The sequence below is a fragment of the Dreissena polymorpha genome, chromosome 8 (genome assembly GCF_020536995.1).
Source record: "Dreissena polymorpha isolate Duluth1 chromosome 8, UMN_Dpol_1.0, whole genome shotgun sequence".
Lineage (NCBI taxonomy): Eukaryota > Metazoa > Mollusca > Bivalvia > Myida > Dreissenidae > Dreissena > Dreissena polymorpha.
In genome coordinates, this window is record NC_068362.1 from 40,622,946 (window position 1) to 40,647,640 (window position 24,695).

Below are 24,695 nucleotides of genomic sequence, written 5' to 3' on the forward strand. Positions count from 1 at the left end.
GTAGAATTGGGGATTAAATACCATCAAGTCATGTAAAAAGGAGCAGGGTATAGCACGCTGCTATTGATTTCTTGAGCTTTCACATGAATTTTACGGGTAATTTTCATACAACAAATGATATTATGTAGTGTAATGATAAAGCATTATGAGCACAAATTATATCTCTTACTAGTGGTGCAAAAATCATTTAAGTGTCACATTTCAAAAGAAAATTTATATAAAAAGGTATTATTAATTGTTAAAACGTTATAAAAGGTTATTTCAATACACTAAAGCATTTAATTACAAGAACAAGTGCATTTTATGTCCATTACAATACATGTAACAGTATTGGCATTGTATTTATCTGCATTTGATGTGCATTTAATACACTTAAAAATGCAGACAAGACACACTTCTAACAGAAACAAATGTATTTTTTTTTCTGCATTTTTCCAGCATTAATACTCTTCAAGTGTATTTTTTATCATCCCAAATACACTTTACCAGGAAAAAGGTATGTTAAAATGCATTTTTAGTTTGTTTTAAGTATATTTTCAAATGCATTAAGACACTCTTTTCTTTTGCAAAAAATGTTGAACAAAAACTTGAAAATATTTAATATACTAAAGTGTAGTAATAATTAAAGTTTTGTATGAGCATCAAAAACAGTGTCAAATTCATACCAGTGCCTATTTAGTAGCAGTAGGCCTTATATGGTCTACTTGTGGTAGAAATAATGCATTTTGTAAAATACAACATACATAAATTAAAAAATATAGCTGCCCATACAGTTCAATACAATGTTCAATTAACTACACTATGCAAAGTTGAAATATGACATCAAGCTTGGAATAATCTTTTCAATAATGAATAATATGCTGTTTTAATTTATAAGTGAAAAAGACACTTGCATATAAAAACTGATTTTAAATCAAAACTAAATGTTTAATTTGATTTTTAGCTCCACTGGCCAAAGGTCCTGTGTCCATCTTGCATCCATGCATAAACTTTTCCTTTAAACATCTTCTCCTAAACTTCTGGTCCAATTCTGATGAAATTTCTTAGGAATGTTCCTGGGGTGTACCTCTTATAAATTTGTTCAAATTATGCCCCTGGGGTCAAATTTGACTCTGCCTTGGGGGTCACAAAATTGAAAATTTGCTTAAATAAGGCCTATTTTGTGAAAACTTTCAAAATCTCCCGTCCATAACCATTGGGCCTAGGGCTATCAAATTTGGTATGTAGAGACATCTAATAGTCCTCTACCAAATTTGTTCAAATTATACCCCTGGGGTCAAATTTGACCCTGCCCCGGGGGTCACAAAATTGAACATATGCTTATATAGGGTATATTTTGTGAAAACTTTACAAATCTTCTCGTCCATAACCATTGGGCCTAGGGCTACCAAATTTGGTATGTAGTGGCATCTTATAGTCCTCTACCAAATTTGTTCAAATTATGCCCCTGGGGTCAAGTTTGACCCTGCCCCGAGGGTCACAAAATTGAACATATGCTTATATAAGGCCTATTTTGTGAAAACTTCAAAAAAATTCTTGTCAATAACAATCCGGCCTAGGGCTATCAAATTTGGTATATAGTGACATCTAATAGTCCTCTACCAAATTTGTTAAAATTTAATCCCTAGGGTCAAATTTGACCCTGCCCCGGGGGTCACAAAATGGAACATATGCTTATATAATGCCTATTTTGTGATAACTTAAAAAAAAATCTTGTCCATAACCATTAGGCCTAGGGCTACACAATTTGGTATGTAGTGACATTGTATAGTCCTCTACTTAGTTTGTTCAAATTATGCCCCAGGGGTCAAATTTGACCCTGCCCTGGGGGCCACAAAATCAATTATATGCTTATATAGTGCCTATTTTGTGAAAATTTTAAAACTCTTCTTGTCCTTAACCATAAGGCATAGGGCTACCAAATTTGGTATGTAGTGACATGTTATAGTTCTCTACCAAGTTTGTTCAAATTATGCCTCTTGGGTCAAATTTGACCCTGCCCGGGGTCACAAAACTGAACATACGCTTATATGGGGCCTATTTTGTGAAAACTTTAAAAATCTTGTTGTCCATAACCATTGGGCCTAGGGCTACCAAATTTGGTATGTAGTGACATCTAATAAACCTCTACCAAATTTGTTCAAATAATGCCTCTGGGGTCAACTTTGACCCTGCCCCGGGGGGTCACAAAATTGAATAAACGCTTTTAAAGCGCCTATTTTGTGAAATCTTTACAAATCTTCTTGTCGAAAACCATTTGGACTATGGCTACCAAATTTGGTATGCAGTAACATCTTATAGTCCTCTACCAAGTTTGTTCAAATTATGCCCTTTGGGTCAAATTTGATCCTGACCCGCATGTCACAAAATTGAACATTATATACGCTTATATCTTTCTTATTTTGTGAAAACTTTAAAAATATTCTTGTCCTTAACTCTAGGACCTAGGGCTACCACATTTTGTATGTAGTGAGATATAGTAGTCCTCTACAAAGTTTTCTCAAATTATGCCCCTGGGGTTAAATTTGACCCAGCCCAGAAGGTCACAAAAGTGTACATGTGCTTAAATAGGGCCTATATTTAAGTATTTGCACATGCAGAGAAATTTGTTTCAGCCTTTTTTTCAGCAGTGGAGTGATACAGGGCCATCATGGCCCTCTTGTTTAAATACTCAAAAAATGAAACCGTGTTCATGCTTGCATGAACACAGTTTATAAATGCTGTCAGAATTATAAAATATGCAATTACTATAAATACAAATGCCAGGGAAAAGTGCTTTTTGTACTAAAAAATTCGAATAAATATTACAATACTACATTTTGAATACTTTAGTATGTAATTAACAGTTTTTGTCTGAGAAAATCACTAAATTTTATATATTTATTCAAATTCACATAAATCATATTTCAAAAACACATCATTACTTCAAATCCTTTCACACAATACTGAAAAAAAGCACAGTTTCTGATTGTTATTGATTCTTTATTAATTAATACATGTACCATTTTTTAATCTTGATGCATCCTCAATTGTATAATGCACATCTTAATCTGTTTTAACAATTATAATATAAAGATTAAGGCTGACTCAGTAAAATAATAATCCATGATTTCTGCAGTACTTGCAGACAAAATAGAAATACTGCTGTGATATTATCTATCTATCTAATGGGATATTAATTTGGCTTCAATAGAAAAAAATCAAAGCATACACATGTATAAAATGTGTATGTATATATTAGTTAAACTTAAATTGATTGACCATCGATAAAAAATATTATTATATATGTATGTATATATATATCCTTGTAAAACTAAAAATTAAATATGTATGTTTCTATTACATCATAAAGGACTTTTATTTTCAGACAAAGTACAGTGAAGCTTAAAACAGTATCCAATTGTAACAGTCAATTTTGGGAAAATCAACCTTATAATCTGTGTTGGCCAATGTCATAATTGGTATAAAATGTATATTGAACTGGAAGTTCTCTTTATTTTAAATGATAACATTTGCTTGGTCAGCCATAATTGTCACAATCAAGTGGTCTTTTTACACTGTAGTTTTCTCACTGACTATGGGTTTGTTCTGAGAATGAGCCACACAAAGTATCGCTGGGGAGATGAGTTGTCAATTTTATGTTTATCAGTCTTTCATAATCCAGTATACCTGTAAAAAGGGAATTTGTAACTAATAATCACACAATATACACAATTAAAATTGTATGCATTTAGATTTATTTAGTACTGCACATTAATCATTTTCCAAAAATATGTAGCAACATTACATTATATAATGCTGCAATACTAAAGTAATTTACTAATTAAAGGTCGCTGATGTGTAATGGATGTGGTGTCCACCTAATGATCTGGAGGTCACTGGTTTGATCCCCAGTGTGGGAGCATTCTTAAGAAATCTCCAAGAGACACCCAAGTACTGGTTCTAGGCCCAGGAAACGAACTCAAGAGCATTTCACACACATGTACGTAGTTAGTACTTTAAATTTAATCGAACTAAAAAAGGGTTAAAACTAACAACTGAAACCCTTATTAATACATTTTATTTTGAATCAAGCAAATGTGGAAATTCATTAAAAATAATGAGTTAAATTTAAAAATTCTACTTTAAAGTAATCATGATAATTCAGATCATTTTCAAAATATTTAATGATGATAATGATACAATTATATATTCCCTAAATGATAAAAATAAAACATGTAATGTTAATTTATGAAAAAAAAAACATTTTAATTTTATCAATATCATGGTAATTACAACTAGATACAGGCAATTAGATCAGAAACGTGCATTAATTATATTAACCCATTCATGCCTAGCGTCCTGAAAAAAAGGACATTGCAAACAGCGTAGACCCAGATGAGACGCCACATAATGCGGTGTCTCATCTGGGTCTGCGCTGTTTGCTTAAAGAAGTTTCTGTAAGAAATATTCTAAATATAGAAATAAATATACCAGACACCCCTACTTTTGGAAATAAATTGATCCAATTTAGAAGGATGGGTGAGTCCACTGGGCATAAATGGGTTAATGAACAACCCAGACATTTGTAGTGATTTATGGTCACTATTTCATTTGATTAACGTTCTATACATGACCTGTCATAAAAGGTATTTTTTAGCCGGTACTACAATCGGCAATGATAGTCTGTATTGCATACATATTCCAACGTCTATTATCGATTCGCTTCCTCAAACTGAACAAATATTTAATGTTTACATCGCGAAACGTAATGTATCCAGTTTCACTTTCGGTTTGGTTGGTTTTGTAAACACCGTAATTTCATCTTAAAAATTGGATGATAGGGTGATTAAATAATAATGGAAAAGTAAATCACTTGGATAATAGGTCAAAATGCAACACAAATGAACGTTAATAGTGCTCTTAATATCAAAGTTTCGGTAAAAAGTTTGGCGCTAGTTCAACGCGCATGTATACAGCCTCATAACAATAGACTGACAACCTTTTGGGTAGTAAAGTAGTAATACAAGGCAATATGGCGACCGTTAGCCACGAGGCCTATCTTACGGAGGAATCCGAGATAGCCGATGTATCACGATTGATTTCACGGGAGATATAAATGGAATTATTTGTGGCCACAAAAAAATAAAAACGAGCATTTTGTATCTCGTGAAATCAATTCTACCAGACAACATCTAACGTTGAAATTTTGCATTTTGCTAAAAAGAACATTGATTTTTTTTATGGGTTAGCTTTATTTAACGAAATATTCGATATTTTTGAGCGTGATTGTTACTTTAATATATTTCCTATAGGTATTGAAATGTGTATTTATAAATACCTACTATACATGAGTTAAAGCTAAAAAAACACAAAAAAAAACACATTGAACCAGATCATAGCTGGCAAAATATCAAATATGGTACATGGCGGGCGGAAGTGACTGATTAACAGCACAATCACTTATAACGGGTCCAAACAATACATGTTTATATGACATTTTGCATGTTTAAAATATTTTAACGCATGTTTTTTCAATCTGGCAACAAATATCAATGTCACAAATTTGAAATTACTGATTTACTTATAAATGTCGTTAGCAAATTGTGATTTATATTTTAAACCTTGCACTAGCCAAATTATATGCAATGTACATGTATGTTTATATCTCAAGCTTATGGTTCACCTTGCTGGAATATGTTTTTTAATCAATGACACTTGACACTTATTACTTATTGCAGCACTTCTACTCATCCCCCCTCTCCATCACCCATCAATGCCTTTCACCATTGATTTCATGTGCCATGTGTACATTTACACAACTTCACAAATACATGTACAGTAAAGTACTTTTTGTCATGCAATCTCACTACTGCAGGTCAAATCGACTCAATTTAGTACATGATTATATAAAGCTACTTGCTGAAACAATAACATAAAGTCCTTTACTTACGAATCACATGGTCACTGACACAGGAACAAACATGGGCATGGTAAATCTGGCCTGACACAACATCGGTCAATGTCACGTGAATGGGTCACTTCACATTTGATCATTACTTCATTTAAACACACCAATTAATCCCAAGTAGAATTACATTAACAGACAATTTCGGTCTACAAAATTTAAATCTATACGTCACTTTTGAAAGTTTAGTTAATATGCTATCTATAAATGAAACACTCCACGATTATTCTACAGAGGAAACAGTGAAACACAAACAAAACGCACATTTCTGACCTAATTCCAGGGTTTACACACAGATCAGCGAAGCGCTGCAGACAAAAATAAATTAACCAATCAAATTCACCGGGTTTTAAATAGAACCGAATGGAAAAACCATAACTATAGTCTTTATCAGGAATCAATGTAAACAAACAGGTTATTCAGGCCAAAGGAAAAAAAAAAATGTTTATTTCTCGGGTCAACATCATCATTCCCCCACTCAATTCAAATGTATGTCTCATATCTTTTTTCATCTCCACTTCTCTTTCTCTTTTCTATTTTCTATGTAAAGTTTAACACCCTGTCACAATTGTTAATATCTCTTTGTAAAAGATGCATTGTCACTGTATACTCATGTGTCACTATATATGTGATTTGAGCTTAATAAAGGCTATGTTGTTGTTGTTGACACATTTAAGCACACATCACACAGAGTGCCTTAACCAAACAGTCACACATATCAGTAATAAAAACGGATATAATATACCATCTTCATAATCAATATTGTCATAGCCTTATATCTACGAAATGACTTACGTAATAGTCATACGAATAACATCTTGTGTATTTTAAATATCGCCATCACTGCTATATTATGAAGATTGAAATCATCCAATTGGTGATGGTCCCAAATGACATGAGAGCTTTGAATGCAAGAGCATTTGATCAAATGTTACAGCTCTGTTTCAGAGGTCCGTGTCACATTTGTTCACATTGTTTTAGCTCTGTTACAGAGGTCCCGGTCACGTTTGATCACATTGTTACAGCTATGTTTTAGAGGTCCGTGTCAAATTTGATCACATTAATACAGCTCTGTTACAGGGGTCCGAGGCACAATTAATGACATTGTTACAGCTCTGTTAAATATGGTCAGTGTCACATTTGATCACATTGTTACAGCTCTGTTACAGAGGTCCGTGTCACATTTGATCACACTCTTACAGCTCTGTTACAGAGGTCTGTGTCACATTTGATCACATTGTTACAGCTATGTTACAGAGCTGCATGTCACATTTGTTCACATTCTGACAGCTCTGTTACAAAGGTCCGTGTCACATTTGATCACATTGTCACAGATCTGTTATAGAAGTCCGTGTCACATTTGATCACATTGTTACAGTTCTGTTACAGGGGTCCGAGTCACACTTTATGACATTGTTACAGCTCTGTTAAATATGGTCAGTGTCACATTTGATCACATTGTTACAGCTCTGTTACAGAGGTCCGTGTCACATCGATCACACTCTTACAGCTCTGTTACAGAGGTCTGTGTCAGAGTTGATCACATTGTTACAGCTATGTTACAGAGCTGCATGTCACATTTGTTCACATAAGTACAGCTCTGTTTCAGAGGTCCGTGTCACATTTGTTTACATTCTGACAGCTCTGTTACAGAGGTCCGTGTCACATTTGATCACATTGTTAAAACTATGTTAAAGAGGTCCGTGCCACATTTGTTTACGTTGTTACAGCTTTGTTACAGAGGTCCGTGTCACATTTGTTCACATTGCTATATCTCTGTTACAGAGGTATGTGTCACATTTGTTCACATTGTTTAAGCTCTTTTACAGACGTCCGTATTACATTTGATCACAGCTCTGTTACAAAGGTCTATATCACATTTGATCACATTGCTACAGATCTGTTACAGAGGTCCGTATCACATTTGATCACATTGGTACAGCTCTGTAACAGAGGTCCGTGTCACATTTGTTCGCATTGCTACAGATTTGTTACAAAGGTCCGTGTCACATTTGTTAACATTGTTACAGCTTTGTTACAAAGGCCCGTGTCACATATGATCACATTGTTACAGCTCTGTTAAAGAGGTCCGTCTCACAGTTGTTCAAATTGTTACAGCCCTGTTACAGAGGTTCTATCACATTTGATCACATTGTACCATCTCTGTTAAAAAGGTCCGTGTCACAGGAGCAAGCGTCGTTCAGATTCGATGCCTCGTTGTGAAATCTAACATCCGCGTGCATAACATGAATAAATAACATCGTTATTGTTTAACCTAACAAGATAATCATACGGTTATTTTCGAAGATTTAGAAATATACCAAATACCAAAGAAAATTCAATTTTTTTTTTCAATAACTGTGACTTTTACCATATTTCAGAAAATGGCATTCATGGAAACGGTTAAAAGGGTGTATGCTTTTATTTTCATTTACGAAGTTTTATACTCGAATGTATGTGGGTTAAGATCAGTGTTCATTTAAAGGGAAACAATAAAGTAAATAAAAACGATAACATATATAACATACTTTACATGGAAATGGGTCTTGAAAATACGCTTTTGTGAAGAGCATGCATGTCTGGACAATGTCTGGGAGGTGAGGTCCGGAGATTACCGATGTCTGAGAGGTGAGGTAGGCGAGAGGACGATGTCTGAGAGGTTAGGAAGGTGACAGGACGATGTCTGAGAGGTGAGGTAGGCGACAGGACGATGTCTGAGAGGTGAGGTAGGCGACAGGACAATGTCTGAGAGGTGAGGTAGGCGACAGGACGATGTCTGAGAGGTGAGGTAGGCGACAGGACGATGTCTGAGAGGTGAGGTAGGCGACAGGACGATGTCTGGGAGGTTGGGTACGGGGCTTGCCGTTGTCTGAGAGGTGTGGTGGTGGTGGGGGGGGGGTGCCGTTGTCTAAGAGGTGGGGTATGCGGGCTTGTTGATGTCTGAAGGGTGAGGTACGGGGGCTTGTCGATATCTGAGAGGTAGGGTATGGGGGCTTGTCGATATCTGAGAGGTGGGGTACGGGGGCTTGCTGATTACTGGGAGGTGGGGTTCGGTGGCTTTTCGATGTCTGGGAGGTGGTGTCCGGTGCTTGTCGATGTCTGTGAGGGGGGGGGGGGTACGAGGCCTGCCGATGTCTGGGAGGTGGGATACGGGGGGCTTGTCGATGTCTAGGAGGTGGGGTACGGGGAGCTTGCCGATGTCTTGGAAGTGGGGTACGGGGAGCTTGCCGATGTCAGGGAAGTGGGGTATGGGGGTTTAGCGATGTCTGTGAGGTGGGATACGGGGTATTGCCGATGTTTGTGAGGTGGGGTACGGAGGCTTGTCGATGTCTGGGAGGTGAGGAACGGGCGTTTGCTGATGTCTGGGAGTTGGGTACGGGGGCCTTCCGATGTCTTTGAGGTGGGGTACGGGGGCTTGCAAATGTCTGGGAGGTGGGGTTCGGGGGCTTGCGGATGTCTGAGAGGTTGGTTACGGGGGCTTGCCGATGTCTTAGAGGTGAGGTGCAGGGGTTTGCCGATGTCTTGGGTGTGAGGTACGGTGGCTTTCCGATTTCTGGGAGGTGGCGTACAGGGGCTTGCTGATGTCTGGAAGGGGGGTACGGGAGCTTGTCGATATCTGGGAGGTGGGGTACAGGGACTTGCCGATGTCTTGCACGTGGAGTTCGGGGAGCTTGCCGATGTCAGGCAGGTGGGATACGGGGGATTGCCGATGCCTGAGAGGTGGGGTACGGTGGCTTTCCGATTTCTGGGAGGTGGCGCACAGGGGATTGCTGATGTCTGGAAGGGGGGTACGGGGGCTTGTCGATATCTGGGAGGTGGGGTACAGGGGCTTGCCAATGTCTATGAGGTGGTGTTCGGGGATTTGCCGATGTCTTGGATGTTTGGCACGGGGGATTGCCGATGTCTTTGAGATGATGTACGGGGGATTGCCGATGTCTGGAAGGTAGGATACGTGGTATTGTCGATGTCTTGGAGATGAGGTACGGGGAACTTCAAATTTCTGGGAGGTGAGGTACGGGGGCTTGTCGATGTCTGGAAAGTGGGGTACTGGGCTTGTCGCGATCTCTTGCACGACGGTTACATTACATTCACCTCTGTGTTGGGCTCAGAACAGACTACTGATATGAAAGCGTCTCGTTCATGTCATGATCATTCCAAGCGTTCATCATTGAGGTTACAGTATACTAAACAATCTCTTGCACGACGGTTACATTGCATTCACTGCTAAAAAGAAAACCATCTCATACCATGATATCTTATATCAGTCTTAATTAATTATTATAAAATTGATATGTTTTTTTTATGTTAAGAAACCAACATACATAAATACGTCGAAGCAATGCATAACGTCCCTCAATAAAAAATATGTACAATTGTTTACATTTGTGAAGTGCGTAAATGATTCCATCTGTGTAAATAGTTCCAAAGAGTTGCATTTAAACTCACAAGTTTTTGCACGATTTATCGTAAAGTTAAAAGTCATATTTCTTAATTTAATGCATGCGATCTTAAATATCCACTCAAATATACATTGAATGCGTTTGTTCGGTTTTACCTATTTGGTAGACAAAATGGCATGCTGAGCCTTACGCAGAGTTGTATGTGAGAGCAAGGAACGACAACTCTGCGCGGAGATTGGGCATGTCGATGTCTGAGAGCTGGGGTACGGAGGCTTGCCGATGTTAGGGAGGTGGTGTACGGGGACTTGTCAATGTCTTGTGGTGGGGTCCTGGGACTTTTCGAGATCTGGGAGTTGGGGTACGGGGACTTGTCAATGTCTGTGAGGGGGTACGGGGGTTTGCCGATGTCTAGGAGGGGAGTACGGGGGCTTGCGAATGTCTGGGAGGTGGGGTACGGGGGTATGCCGATGTCTGGGAGGGGAGTACGGGGCTTGCGAATGTCTGGGAGTTGGAGTACGGGGGCTTGCCGATGTCTGAGAGGTGGGGTACGGCGGCTTACCGATGTCTGTGAGGTGGGATACGGCGGCTTACCGATGTCTGTGAGGTGGTGTAAGGGGGCTTGCCGATGTCTGGTAGGTGGGGTACAGGGGCTTGCGAAAGTCTGGGAGTTGGAGTACGGCGGCCTACCGATGTCTGTGAGGTGGGATACGGCGGCTTACCGATGTCTGTGTGGTGGGGTACGGCGGCTTGCCGATGTCTGTGAGGTGGGGTACGGGGGCTTACCAATGTCTGTGAGGTGGGGTACGGGGGCTTACCGATGTCTGTGAGATGGGGTACGTAGGCTTGCCTATGTCTGTGAGGTGGGGTACGGGTGCTTGCCGATGTCTGTGAGGTGGGGTTCGGAGGCTTATCGATGTCTGTGAGGTAGGGTACGGGGGCTTACCTATGTCTGTGAGGTTGAGTACGGCGGCCTACCGATGTCTGTGAGGTTGGATACGGCGGCTTACCGATGTCTGTAAGGTGGGGTACGGGGGCTTGCCGATGTTTTGGGGTGGGGTTCTGGGACTTGTCGAGATCTGGGAGTTAGGGTACAGGGACTTGTCAATGTCTGGGAGGGGGTACGGGGGTTTGCCGATGTCTGGGAAGGGAGTACGGGGGCTTGCCGATGTCTGGGGTGGGTGGGTACGGGGGCTTGCCGATATCTGGGGGTGGGCATCGATGCCTTGCCGATGTCTGTGTGGTTGGGCACGGGGGCTTGCCGATGTCTTGGAGATGAGGTACGGGGCTTTCAAATTTCTAGGAGGTGAGGTACGGGGGCTTGCCGATGTCTGGGAGGTTGGGTACTGGGGCTTGTTGATGTCTGAGAGCTGGGGTACGGAGGCTTGCCGATGTCTGGGAGTTGGAGAACGGGGACTTACTGATGTCTGAGAGGTGGGGTACGGCGGCTTACAGATGTCTGTGAGATGGGATACGGGGGCTTACCGATGTCTGTAAGGTCGGGTACGGGGGCTTGCCGATGTCTTGGGGTGGTGTTCTGGGACTTTCCGAGATCTGGGAGTTGGGGTACGGGGACTTGTCAATGTTTGGGACGGGATACGGGGGTTTGCCGATGTCTGGGAGGGGAGTACGGGGGCTTGCGAATGTCTGGGAGGTGGGGTACGGAGGTTTGCAAATTTCTGGGAGGGATAGTACGGGGGCTTGCCGATGTCTGAGAGGTGGGGTACGGGGGCTGACCGACGTCTGTGACGTGGAGTACAGGGGGTTACCGATGTCTGTTAGGTGGGTGGGGTACGGGGGCTTGCCGATGTCTGGGAGGAGAGTATGCGGGCTTGCGAATGTCTGGGAGGTGGGGTACGGGGGCTTGCCGATGTCTGGGGGTGGGCTTCCGGGGGCTTTCCAATGTCTGAGAGGTTGGGAATAGAGGTTTGCCGATGGTAATGTGGTGGAGTACGGTGTTAAAAGTGTTTGCGGGGCTTTCCAATGTCTTTTAGCATGGTGAAGATGGTAGCGGTGGTTTGTAGCGCTGGCCAATGTCTGTGAGGTGGGTTACGTTGGTGTTGATGTTTTGCGCATGCAGGCATGGGTCGATTTTATTTTCATCGTAAAAGGAATGGTAGTTAGCCTGTGTACACGTGTAATAGGTCTGACCCTACGCAGATTATTTAGCGAAATGATTTACAAGATTAATGTCGCTTACCACCATCTCCACAAATCCGGTTTTTACCAGCTGTTTTAGCCTATTAAGAGGCATATATTATCTTCTAAATATATGAGCCTTGTTCTGAGGAAACTGAACATAATGCATGTGCGTAAAGTTTCATCCCAGATTAGCCTGTGCAGTCCGCACAGGCTAATCAGGGACGACACTTTCCGCCGAAACGTGATTTTCGGTAAAGAGGAACTTCCTTGAAACTAAAAATGCCATAAAATCGGAAAGTGTCGTCCCTGATTAGCCTGTGCGGACTGCACGGGCTAATGTGGGACGACACTTTACGCACATGCATAAAGCCCAGTTTTCTCAGAACGCATCTCATAAACACATAAAAATGCTCAAGTATATATTACCAATCAACAATGATCCATTGATGTGATTGCTATGAAACATGTTTTGTTTTAGACATACGCCTTCTGTGAGATTCAAACTCACGCCTACAAATAAAGTCGCGTTCTGAGAAAACTAGGCTTAATGCCTGTGCGTAAAGTGTCGTCCCAGATTAGCCTGTGCAGTCCGCACAGGCTAATCAGGGACGACACTTTCCGCATTTATGGTATTTTTAGTTTCAAGGAAGTCCCTTTTTACCGAAAATCTAGTTTAAGCGGAAAGTGTCGTCCCTGATTAGCCTGTGCGGACTGCACAGGCTTATCTGGGACGACACTTTCGCACATGCATTATGCCCCGTTTTCTCAGGACGCGACTCAATATAGCTCTCATTAGAATATTTTAACATAACACCACTGGCCGTAATTAAAAGTGTACATGCATTAAGCGATACTCATGTACATTTCATTCATTACCATTTTTTACAACACCTTTTCAAGCGAGCGCGGAGTGTCCCCGGGACTTATTTTCATAAATAAAAAAGGGTCCTGTGCGATTATTAAACCGGAACTATATATTAAGCAACATTTTAATTATATCTCATTAACAAAATTTAGAAAAATATCGGATCGTTAATAATGCGCGTGAAATATTGTATTGATAAATAGCAAAATACGTGTATTACTACGATAACGTTTAAATACGCAGTAAATTGGAAAATCTGAAAGGTTCTGTGGTAGCAGCTTGGTTTCTTGCTTCCAAAGGATTCGTGCTCAAAGCTCGGTAATAGTTATAGTTCAAACAAGTTCTGTCTTTTATAATGGAGCCTTGCTCTAGGAAAACGGGGCTTTACGCATGTGCGTAAAGTCTCATCCCAGATTAGCATGTGTTTTGTTCCTAAAATTCGTTTACTACCCAGTCCCTATTTACTACATAAATACGCTTTAAAACGTAGGTTTTTTCAAATTAAATAATAACAAACTCTTTGAACAATATATTTGACAGTTTGACAATTTTTAAAATAACCAGTTCATGAGAAGAAGAAAAAATTCAGTATTTACAATTCGATCTAAGTTTTATCAATGGCTAACATCTGCATTTGTAATAAGAATTAATAGTATACGAAAACAAGATCTGAAGACTTTCAGTTAACTGTTGTTTACCATACAAAGTTTTACAATTTAAAAAAAAGTTTTATGATTAAAAGACGGGAATCTTCCGAAATCGTCCAAGACCGGTTGTTAACAATGCACGTGCGTAAAATGTCGCCCTATATTAGCATGTGCAGCCCGCAATCTGGGACGACACTTTACTCATGCATTAATCCTAGTTTCCCAGGATGAGACTCATATGTTAAAGCTAAATTTGCTAATTAGATCAAATGTAGCAAAACTGATCGAACAATCAATCTGATTATAAAGGTTAGGGTGGTCATCCAACATTTGGATCGGTCGGGTGAGGCCTACTAGATCTATATGAGACGTGTTCTGAAAAAATGGGGCATAATGCATGTGCGTAAAATGTGGTCCCAGATTAGCCTGTGCAGTCTGCACAGGCTAATAAGGGACGACACTTTCCGCTTTTATGGTATTTTTCGTTTAAAGGAAGTCTCTTCTACACGAAAATCCAGCTAAGGTGGAAAGTGTCGTCCCTGATTAACCTGTGCGGACTGCACAGGCTAATCTGGGACGACACTTTACGCACATGCATTAAGCCCAGTTTTCTCAGACTTATATGTTACGTGTATGTTAGAGCATGGGGCGACAAGTATGTTGGGAGATTGAGTGTATGCGCATCGTTCTGGGAAAACTGGTTTAATACATGCGCTAAGGCATTCGCACGTTCTCGGCCCTTTCCGTCAATCATCGGATAAGTACATTAATGATAATCTGCGAGGGATACCGATTGGTGCTAAGGCTAACCAGGGACGGCTCTTTCCTCAAGATAAGTTTTGTTATGATTTTTAAATACCATAATATGTTATCTGTAGTAACTGTATTGTACTGTTTGATTATTATTCTTTACTTCATGAAAATGTCAATGTCTTAATTCAAGTTTAAACGTCAAAACATTGCCTAGCTGGAATAAATTTTTAATACAGCGTATTATTCTTGTAAAACCAGGCATTTTATTTGTACTGCACTTTCCTAACTAACTACATTTAATACTACTGTGCTAACAGTCAGTTTAATTTAGCCTTCTATTCAATGCACTTTTCTTCATACATTCTTTCTATTAGGTTAAAGGTAACCTGATCTCGTACTTATTCTCAAATGCGTGACGGTGTACATAGTGACAATGTTTACTTTAATTACAAAACCGTGCCGCAATGAGCTTTTAGGATCATAGTTTGAGTGAATATGTGATTTTCTGAGTCAAGTTTTACGTTTTAAATGTTGTGCTAATGTACAAAATATATAAATATGAGTGTATTTGTAATATGTTTCTTTATTGATGTATATTTCATCTGAATTTTAAGTGTCAAAAAGGGACTTTGTTGACATTATTCAAAACGAACAAAATGGCAGCAAGTGCTCAGTCTTCAGTTGATCAGGGTTCTAATGAAGTGAAGGACTATATTTGTGATGCCTGTGAAGACCAGAATAATGTTGAGACAAGTGCTGGTTTCTATTGTAAACAGTGTGATCGGTTTTATTGTGGAAACTGTATTGATCAACATGGTAAAGCGTTGGCTAAACATATAGTATTTGAAAGAAAAGATATAGATAAATGGCCAGTTTGAAAACAGGTGGTGGATGTTTTACTTACTTGTGATAAACACAAAGACAATATAAGTTGACAAGTTCTGCAACACCCATAGACAGATGTGCTGCCCTCAGTGTGTATCCGATTATCACAGGTGCGTTAGCTTTCAGTGGTTTAGGTAGTACAAGAAAAAGATTGAAAAATATATGGGCCGTGCTCTGTATGCTGTTAACATTTACGCACATATTACTTTGTGCAAAGGTCCACTTTTGATGTAACAACGTAAAACAACAGATGGAAAGAAAGTTATTAAGTTATTGTTTTTTTGAATTGTGAACTTTTTATTTTTCCTTATATCCTTCAGGGGACAAAAATACCACTCGTCCGCTCGTATTGACGAGTAAAATCTCGAAAGGACGAGTGAATTTCCCTAAAGCTCTCGTCCTACAGGACGAGTGAAAAAAGCTGATGTTAAAATATGTATTTTCTGACGAGTAAGACTTGTTTTCATTAAATAAATCATTTTCTTAAATCATATCTATTCCGAAAGTAGATCGCAAATGAACTGGAAATTGTAATTGTAAATTTCATACAGCAGGTGCACGTTGTTATGCGAGACTGTGTCCCCAGTAAATATTGGCTTTTTGGTGTAAACTTTGCGCGTCCAAGGTGACAGGGAACCAATGCATTCACTGTAAGTATTGATTTTTAAAGAATAATTTTAACGCGCAGTAGAATCTACGGTTTCAAACCAGTCTGAATTTCGTCAGAAAAATGTCTGACATACGAGCGTTCTTTAAAGTTGGCGTTAGCAATGTTCAAACGTCCGAAACGGAAAGCAGCACGCGAGTATTAGAAAAACGGCAAACACAAAATTGTCTTCAATTATTTATTGTGTGTTCCTCATAAATAAAGTAATTTATTTCACTGCTTAACATTTATTTTGTGATCAGCTGGCATGAACAACTGAGTATGCTATAGTCTGGTTAAGTCGTGGGTAATTTTCATAAAGTTGTTACATCACAAATATTTTATAAATATATGACCATGAATCATAATGAAAATAATTATTAACCTTTCTTCTTTAAGATTTGTTGCTTTTTTCCAAATGTTTATCGTCTTTAAACATCAAAATAATCGACTGTGTTGATAGTGTCAAACTACCATCATGAAAATAAGCTTCCGGTTGATTCGTGGGTTCTGATTGGCTTCCAGAATTTCAAGATTTTCATACTATAAATAGCCTTTAAACTGACCTTGCAGGACAGGTTAATTTCTTGTGAAAAAATGTCAACAGACGATGTAGCATGGTAAATACTCATAAATTAACAATTTTGTGTTACTTTGAAACACTATATGAACAGCACATAAATGAGGAAATACTTCATAAGGACCTATCAAGTTATGATGAATTACACTATTTACTTGTTTTTGGCGCATTTTTGATCGGAAAAAATGGTGACCGTGTCAAAACATTTTCCATAAACTGCATCATGTGCGAATGTTCTATCGCGAGATTTCACGCGATTTCTATACCCACGAATCAAACAGAACCCACGACTCAACCAGTAACAACCATAAGCAGCAATTTAGCAGTGATACAAGAAACTTTATTAGTCATATCAGCCCTTTGCAATCTTCATTTCACCCATATTTTAAGGACATGTGTTTGCAGGACGAGTGAAAATTTTAATGCACTTGTCCTGCAGGACGAGTGCAGTTTAGAAATATTTTTGTCCCCTGTCCTTATATCACTTTCAAGACAACAGATATGGATGAAGCGGGTCGTTCGCACGTGTTCCTCATGCAAACATAGACCCTAAACCATGTTACTTCTGCCATGCAGCCACCTGGCGGCCTGTGATCAATGGGTCGCCGACCTGAAGTGTTATCCGATGTGCTATAGAACTGTTAGCTGCGTAATACGGACGTGTATAATTTAACTCGTTCAAATATCAATATATCTCGAGACTCGTAATATGTGTAGTTGAAATGAATACATGAGTCTTCTATTTGTAGACAGCTGTGTGGATTTCCATGATCCGTTTTAAAATATACGTATTACACATTTATATCATTGACACTGACAGTGAAACTAGGCTAAGAATACTTGTAAGAAACATTGGGATCCCATGTAAATGTATGTGGCTATTATCACCATGCCTAGTGTTATTTGAACACAATGAAATCACAATTTGTTTATAGTTTTCTACAAAGTTCATATTTCATTATTTTATGACAATGTAATTGTAATACATATACACACGTTGAAATACATTGCAATACATTATAATACATTAACAAACGTCAATATGTAATTCGTCAGCTCACTTTATAGCTAAATAAATAAGAAACTTTGTTCAAGATATTACTCAAATGTATAAACGGATTGGCTTAGTTTTAATACTAAAACATGTAGATGAGCTTTGAAGTACTACGAAATCAGCAAATAACACACTTACCGACGAATGAGTTGGTACTGTTGTAACGTTTCCATATGAGATATAATAGTTTGAAACCTAACCCTCATTCGTGCAGAGAAACAAACGTCGCATAAAGTGAAGAAATGTTGTCAATTTGTTTCTTTTTGTTTCTGCACAAAATGATAGAAGATCTTATTTTAAACGGATTTAATGTACTATTGTTTACATAAAAATCATTAAACACGCATGAGTTATGTCGCAGACGAATACATTATGAAACTATTTACATACAAATCGTTATAGGGACCTGGTTAATTTGACCTAATTATGCACTTGCACTTTTCCTTTAGGAGGAGAGAAGATGTGCCATGTTGCGATGATAAATAGTTTTGCAAACGCATGCGTCATTTTGAAAAAAACCTACGCAAAGCGGTAAAATCACCGCTCCCGAAGGATGTTCTTTAAAATTACAACCAGTCGGTTGTCTATCGAATTAAATCTAACATACGTTATAGTTTTGTAAGACAACGAGCGTTGGTATCGATACTTAATTAATTTACCGTGCATTTCGTACAATAAATGCCCCTTACAATCAATAATCTAGTGTAATGTTTCCTTTTTCTTATAGAAAAAAACAACAGCATATATAGAATTTTTATACGCTCTATTTTAATTTCAAATCATCAGCCTTATATTACTGATATTAACATATGTAATACTTCTACATTATTCGCCCCGGTGCCGACCAACGGAAAGACAAGTGTTCACTGGTTCACCATGACACGTGAGTCAACTCTCAGTCCACAGGATTGGCAGGTGATTGAGTCTTGTCCGCACACTTCACAGGTTAGGAAATGTCCGCATGGAAGGAACACCACACGCCTGTCCCTTGTGTTACAGATTGTACACGCAATCGGTTGCCTCATGACTGCGTTCTCATGAAGTAGATTAGCTTCTGAAAAGGCGCAACGCTGTTTGATACAACAAGTATAGCAACATATATTGCCGTAATTAAGCTAACATAAAAAAAATCTAGCGGACAATAGTAATACATACATGTCAACTACTTATGGGTAATATTAGTTTTAATTGGTAATCAAGGACCAAAAATATTAGCTGTGCTGAATTCGTTAAAGTATGCACATAATCATTTGAATGTATAAATGTATAGTTATTTTTCGCGAGTAGAAGCTTTGCGATAGTATTTATAACTTTATTTTTGTGAAGTGTGTATTCCTTCATAACCTTACGTCCTGCTTACGTCTTACGAATAAAATCGTATATCACGAATGCCATCGTTAGAAAAAGTACATGCACCCATGTAGTTTTTTTTAAAATTTCATATTCGTGTATTACATTGAAAACCATTTTTGTTTTCGATTCCGTGTTCCGCATTCCGATTCGCAATAACTCAACAGTACTTATATCTTTTTGCTCTTTTCGCTAAAAATAGTTACTTATTTTTCGTCACCGCAATTCTTCGCTGCATTTGATCCGTCGATACGAATGTTCGCGACTCGTGTGGTCTTTGGTTCACGATTTTGCGTTCACGAAAAAAAAAATCGTTCAACCGATTGGTTAAACTTACACTACCCGAGATTTTTGATGCAGAATATGCAGATAAATATCAAAACATAATGGAAAAATATGTAACCTGTCTGTCTGCCTACTCCTCCATTTATGTCATATAATAGTCTCACGAAGTTGGTTCTTCTTTGACACATACTCCTGTGCAATTGTAGAACCGGTCTCGCAAAATTGAGCCGAGGGTTTTGACTCCTAAATACGATGTTTTCTGTATGAAAACCTTGGTGGTTACCATAGCAATTGCACCACACTAACTCGTCATCGCCGGTGTATAAAACGTCCGCAAAACTTAAGGCATGTGTCGTTACATGTCCCACCTGAGTTAAAATCGAAATTAGCCGAGCAATAAAGAAACACATACACAAGTACAGCATCAACACTTCATCTCTCGGTGCCACAGGTAGTGCCATTTATGCTTCCGAAAGAATGTACAAGATACACTAACACAAACAACACAATTTCGTTAATGTTTGAAAACAAACGGATGCATACGTTGTATTTATGTTTAAGTAATATTTAAAACACAATAGCAACACTGTATCCGTTAGACCAAATTAATAAAAATATGTTCTGTACTTCATCATTCCAAATTATCAAGTATGCGGCAAGCATGATAACCCTAACCCTGTCGGTCATAACCCAGGATTTAAGAGATATCAAATTACAGCGCGTTCAACGCTTTATAAATGCGCACGCGCTGCACTGATCCGTTGTCTACACTTGAATAATTTCGCCAAATAATGTAACCCTGATAACCCAGGATTTAAGGAATATCAAAGTACAGCGCGTTCAATGGGTTATTGACATAACCACAGCTCATGCGTTGTTTAAACTTATGTATGAAAACATTGATGAAACTGATATAGATTATAACCATGAAACGGCAGTTTAGGGCTGTCAAAATTGACAATTTCCTTAATGAAGTTGATGATGTGTTTTTCACAAAATTTGGGGATTGACAGGCGTTACAATTACGCATCTCGTAGAAGTTACGGGTCAGTGCTATGTCAGTAGATTGTAAATGAGAATACATAAGGGACTATCGATAAACGCATCATGCTGATTTTATCGCTATTGAAGTATTGTTCAACATTCATTGAGATTGTATCTATTCCAAACAAAGACATGAATGGAAAAAAAATAGCGGTAAACGCCACTTATTGTTATTGTCAGAACAAAACACAGAAATAGGATAAGATCGAAATGAGAGTCGGTAATATCCATTTGCACAAGTTTTGTAACGATAATTTCCATTTTTTCATAGCGACAGAACGGTATAAAAAATATATTATCATATATAAACATGAAAACATCTCAAGATGTACCATAATTAAACGTATAAACAGTACATGCAATCAAGTTTTAAGTTTATTTAATAGTTGATATACGAGGGATGAAAGATAAAAACGTGATGCACGTTGCGCACTATTTAGTTTGTTGATTAAACTAAATGCAATGTTATGAAATATTGAACTCTCATGTTTGCAATTTACGACGAATATATTTTGAATTATATTGATTATTTGACATGAAGATATTTGACTTTCTTGCTTACCGACTGAATTTACAATATGATTCACTATAAAATAGGCAAAACATAGAAAAGTACAAAAAGGTATTCATGTTTTATGTACAATAGGACATCTTACCGCTTTTGTTGTGGTTTCTTTCTTTATGAATTCGAACATATAAGCGTATTTCATCACTGATTTGTCTGTCAAATCGTATGTCGCCATGACACTTAAATGGTATCTTTGAGCTGACATTCTGAATCATGAACGGCTGTTCCAGTCTGTGCATAGAACGTCCCATTCGCAACATATTTTCATCGGCATGCCGAGTGCCACATATAGTCTTTGTCGTATCACCAGCAGCGGTGTCAACGTATTCAGTGTGAAGACGTCTAAAACCGTTTACAAGGCGCTGCAGAAAAGCTAAACAAGCTAGAATTTTGTACAACAATCATTAGGCGGTACCGGTTGTGCCATCGTTAGGTTCCTTTTTCTCTGTATGAACCAAACTGAAACCAACGCGCAATAGAACATTACGCCCGAACATTTTTAGTCGTTCCTCCACTTTACAAACGCTTGAAGTCCCTTGGACGTCCTGTAATTCTAATTTGCGCTGTTTTCTAATGCGTCGTACGTAATCATCGAATCGTCTTATTTCGTTATTCATTTATTAACTCCGCCCACGAACTGCTCGCTAATTGTCAATTGTAATTTGAAACCCGATTCGAACAAAAAGCGGTGGTTAATGTTATCACAGGTGTATCAGACCTATATTAGAAACAATTATCTGAAGCTAAATCTCGTTAAAGTGACCTTATTTATTATTAGAAAAAAAATCTGTAACGCCGGTCGTCCGGATTATTCGATATACATATGGTATTTCGACAAAAGAGACAAAACAAAGCCACGCGCGAGAGGTGAGTTCGCCAGTTTTTGGTTTGCATTGATGGTTTGTGTATTGTGTTTTCCGACACGGAGCATTTTTGCCGATAAATGGTATAGCATTGCGAAGAAAGAAAAACGGTGGATTTCATGAAAAAAAAAGAGAACACTCCATCAAAAATATATTTATAGTGTACCACTCGCGCTTACTGGAACTGCCATCGTGACGCCTGTAACTCCGGTAGTAAACAGACTAAATCGTCGTAAACCACATGAATGTGATTGCACGCCACTAGTGTACTATATAAAATCATGTAAAAGCACTCTATGTTCACATCGTGCGCATGCGCATTTACTGGCAAATTACTCGCGATTTTTTAAAGAGTCGACAAATGAAGGACTCTTTAAAATATCAACCGATTTCTTCACGACATTTACACGGATTGTTCACACTTTGTCTGGAACATGTTCCAGGTACACTTGAAAACTAATAAGCCCATTTATAAAGAGATGACAAACGTTGAATTTGGCCAAAATTCAGCCGATTACTTCGCGAAATTCACGCAGATTGTTAACACTTTGACAGGAACACATTCCTGCTACAGATATCCGACATGTATTTACAGTCTCTGTTTTCATTCTTAACAACGAGACAAAAATTACGTTATCTACGTCTCTGTTAACAGTATTATTTAATTAACACACTTTACAATCATCGGTATGTGTCGCCCTCTGTCGTCTGAGATACTTCAATAACTCAAGGTCGACTCCAAAATGCAAAATTTAACACCGCGCATAAAAACGAGTTGAATTGTATCGCATGACAAGTTCAAGCCATTTGAATATGATACGCAACCTAAAGGACTTTATTTAGGGTTAGCGACGGACTTGTGGGACAACTACCTCGAGGATGGTTTCTCTGAATGAATTATATATTTCGTTCTGAAAAATCTATATTGGTACACATATTGTTCCAATTTAAACATAAACATGTACATTAATTTGATAGAACGCAACACAATTGTGAAGACAAATGCAGAACAACAAATATGTTGCGCGCTAGAATACAAATTTAAAAACAAACAAAACAACTTTTTATCTAAATCTATTCCACCACGGCAATCAATAAACAAATATAAATACATGTTCAAAGAAATCAGTGTAACATTTATTTTATTTTACAACTTATGAATTGCAAATGTCCTTGTCATAAAATATTTAACAAAATGCTACTGAAACACAAATATGTTCATATGTTTAAACTGTTAAGGATTATAGTGCATACAATAATACAATAATATAAACAGTAAAACGACCTTACTGTGTTTGTGTGAAGACTGCCATTCAAGCAATGAACACGGAGTAACATAACGAACACAGTTTAATTCTCCTATATGTTTTTGTATTCTAAAATTTAACATTAAATATACAGTTATAAAAAATAACAAATAACAATTACAACAACATAGGTACACAAATATTGATCCGTGTTTGCTCTTTATGAACAGTACACACGCTTCACTATATATACGTATTCTAACAATGAGTATACATACAAAGAAGAAATCAACCATTTATCATTCTGCAATTCATGTGCGGAGCTAACTCATTACATGCAATCGATGCGAATTAACGTTTTAGCAGAATTATAATTATTATTATTATTGTTATAATAATAATAATAATAATAATAATTATTATTATTATCATTATTATTATTATTATTATTAGTAGTAGTAGTAGAAGTAGTAGTAGTAGTAGTAGTAGTAGTAGTAGTAGTTGTAGTAGTAGTATCAGGAATGATGCTTTCCGCTTTTATGGAAATTTTTGTTTAAATTAAATCTCTTCTAACTAAAATCCAGTTCAGGCAGAAAGTGTCGTCACTTACGAGCGTATGCGGACTGCCCAGGATAATCTGGGACGACAATTTACGCGCATGGATTTAGCCCGGTTTTCCCAAAGCGCGGATCATATGATCAAGTAGCATCACTGTAACTGTTTAAATTTACTGACCGCGATCGGCGATACCCTTTGGTTCTAGGGGGAGGAGGGCTTACTGTTACTTTCAATTGATAAAAATGCGGAGTTTATGAATATGTATTAAATACGTGCAAATTCTTCTGTCGGATGTTAAAACAAAGACAGGACAGCAACACAGAACACTTCGAATCATTGCATTTTGTATATCGCATGTCAACGGATTGTAACATAATATCTGGATTGTTAAACTTATGTTTTGTATACATTATGTGCATTTGATAAGGGATTATGAGACTATAATTAAAATACAAAATATTCAATATTAAATGATACATTGCCACTTACAATATATGTACAAGTATATTTCAGTACAACTAAAACACCGATCAAAATTTTAGGTAACCGCTTAACCGATTTCAACATTAACATGTGGTGTTCAAAAATATGTTTCAAAAGAAATCTCAATGACAATTTATATTTTTGAAAAAGAAATCAATCGTGCATGACCAATTGTTAAGCAGCTCATTTGAAACATATTTAACTACTCGCACTACTTATGGACTGTGTATTTTATAAATACGAGTATTATACAATGCGAATCAATGTCCGTTTCCACCGGAAATACTTTAAAAACAGGTCACAGCATTTTCTAAATTAATAAGGAACTAAACCACCATGAAAGTTTGTAATATGTTTAATATTAGAAACAATGCACTTGCC

The 24,695-nt window shown here is 38.0% G+C and overlaps 1 long non-coding RNA gene across 1 annotated transcript in view; it reads right to left on the reverse strand.

Annotated features, from left to right (window-relative positions):
• Positions 1-2,901: 2,901 nt before the first annotated feature.
• The window catches only part of LOC127843243 (uncharacterized), a 41,484-nt gene continuing 19,690 nt past the window's right edge, over positions 2,902-24,695 (reverse strand). Inside the window, exon 3 of the long non-coding RNA XR_008032153.1 lies at positions 2,902-3,429. This is a non-coding gene — a long non-coding RNA (uncharacterized LOC127843243). The remainder of the gene's footprint in view (positions 3,430-24,695) is intronic.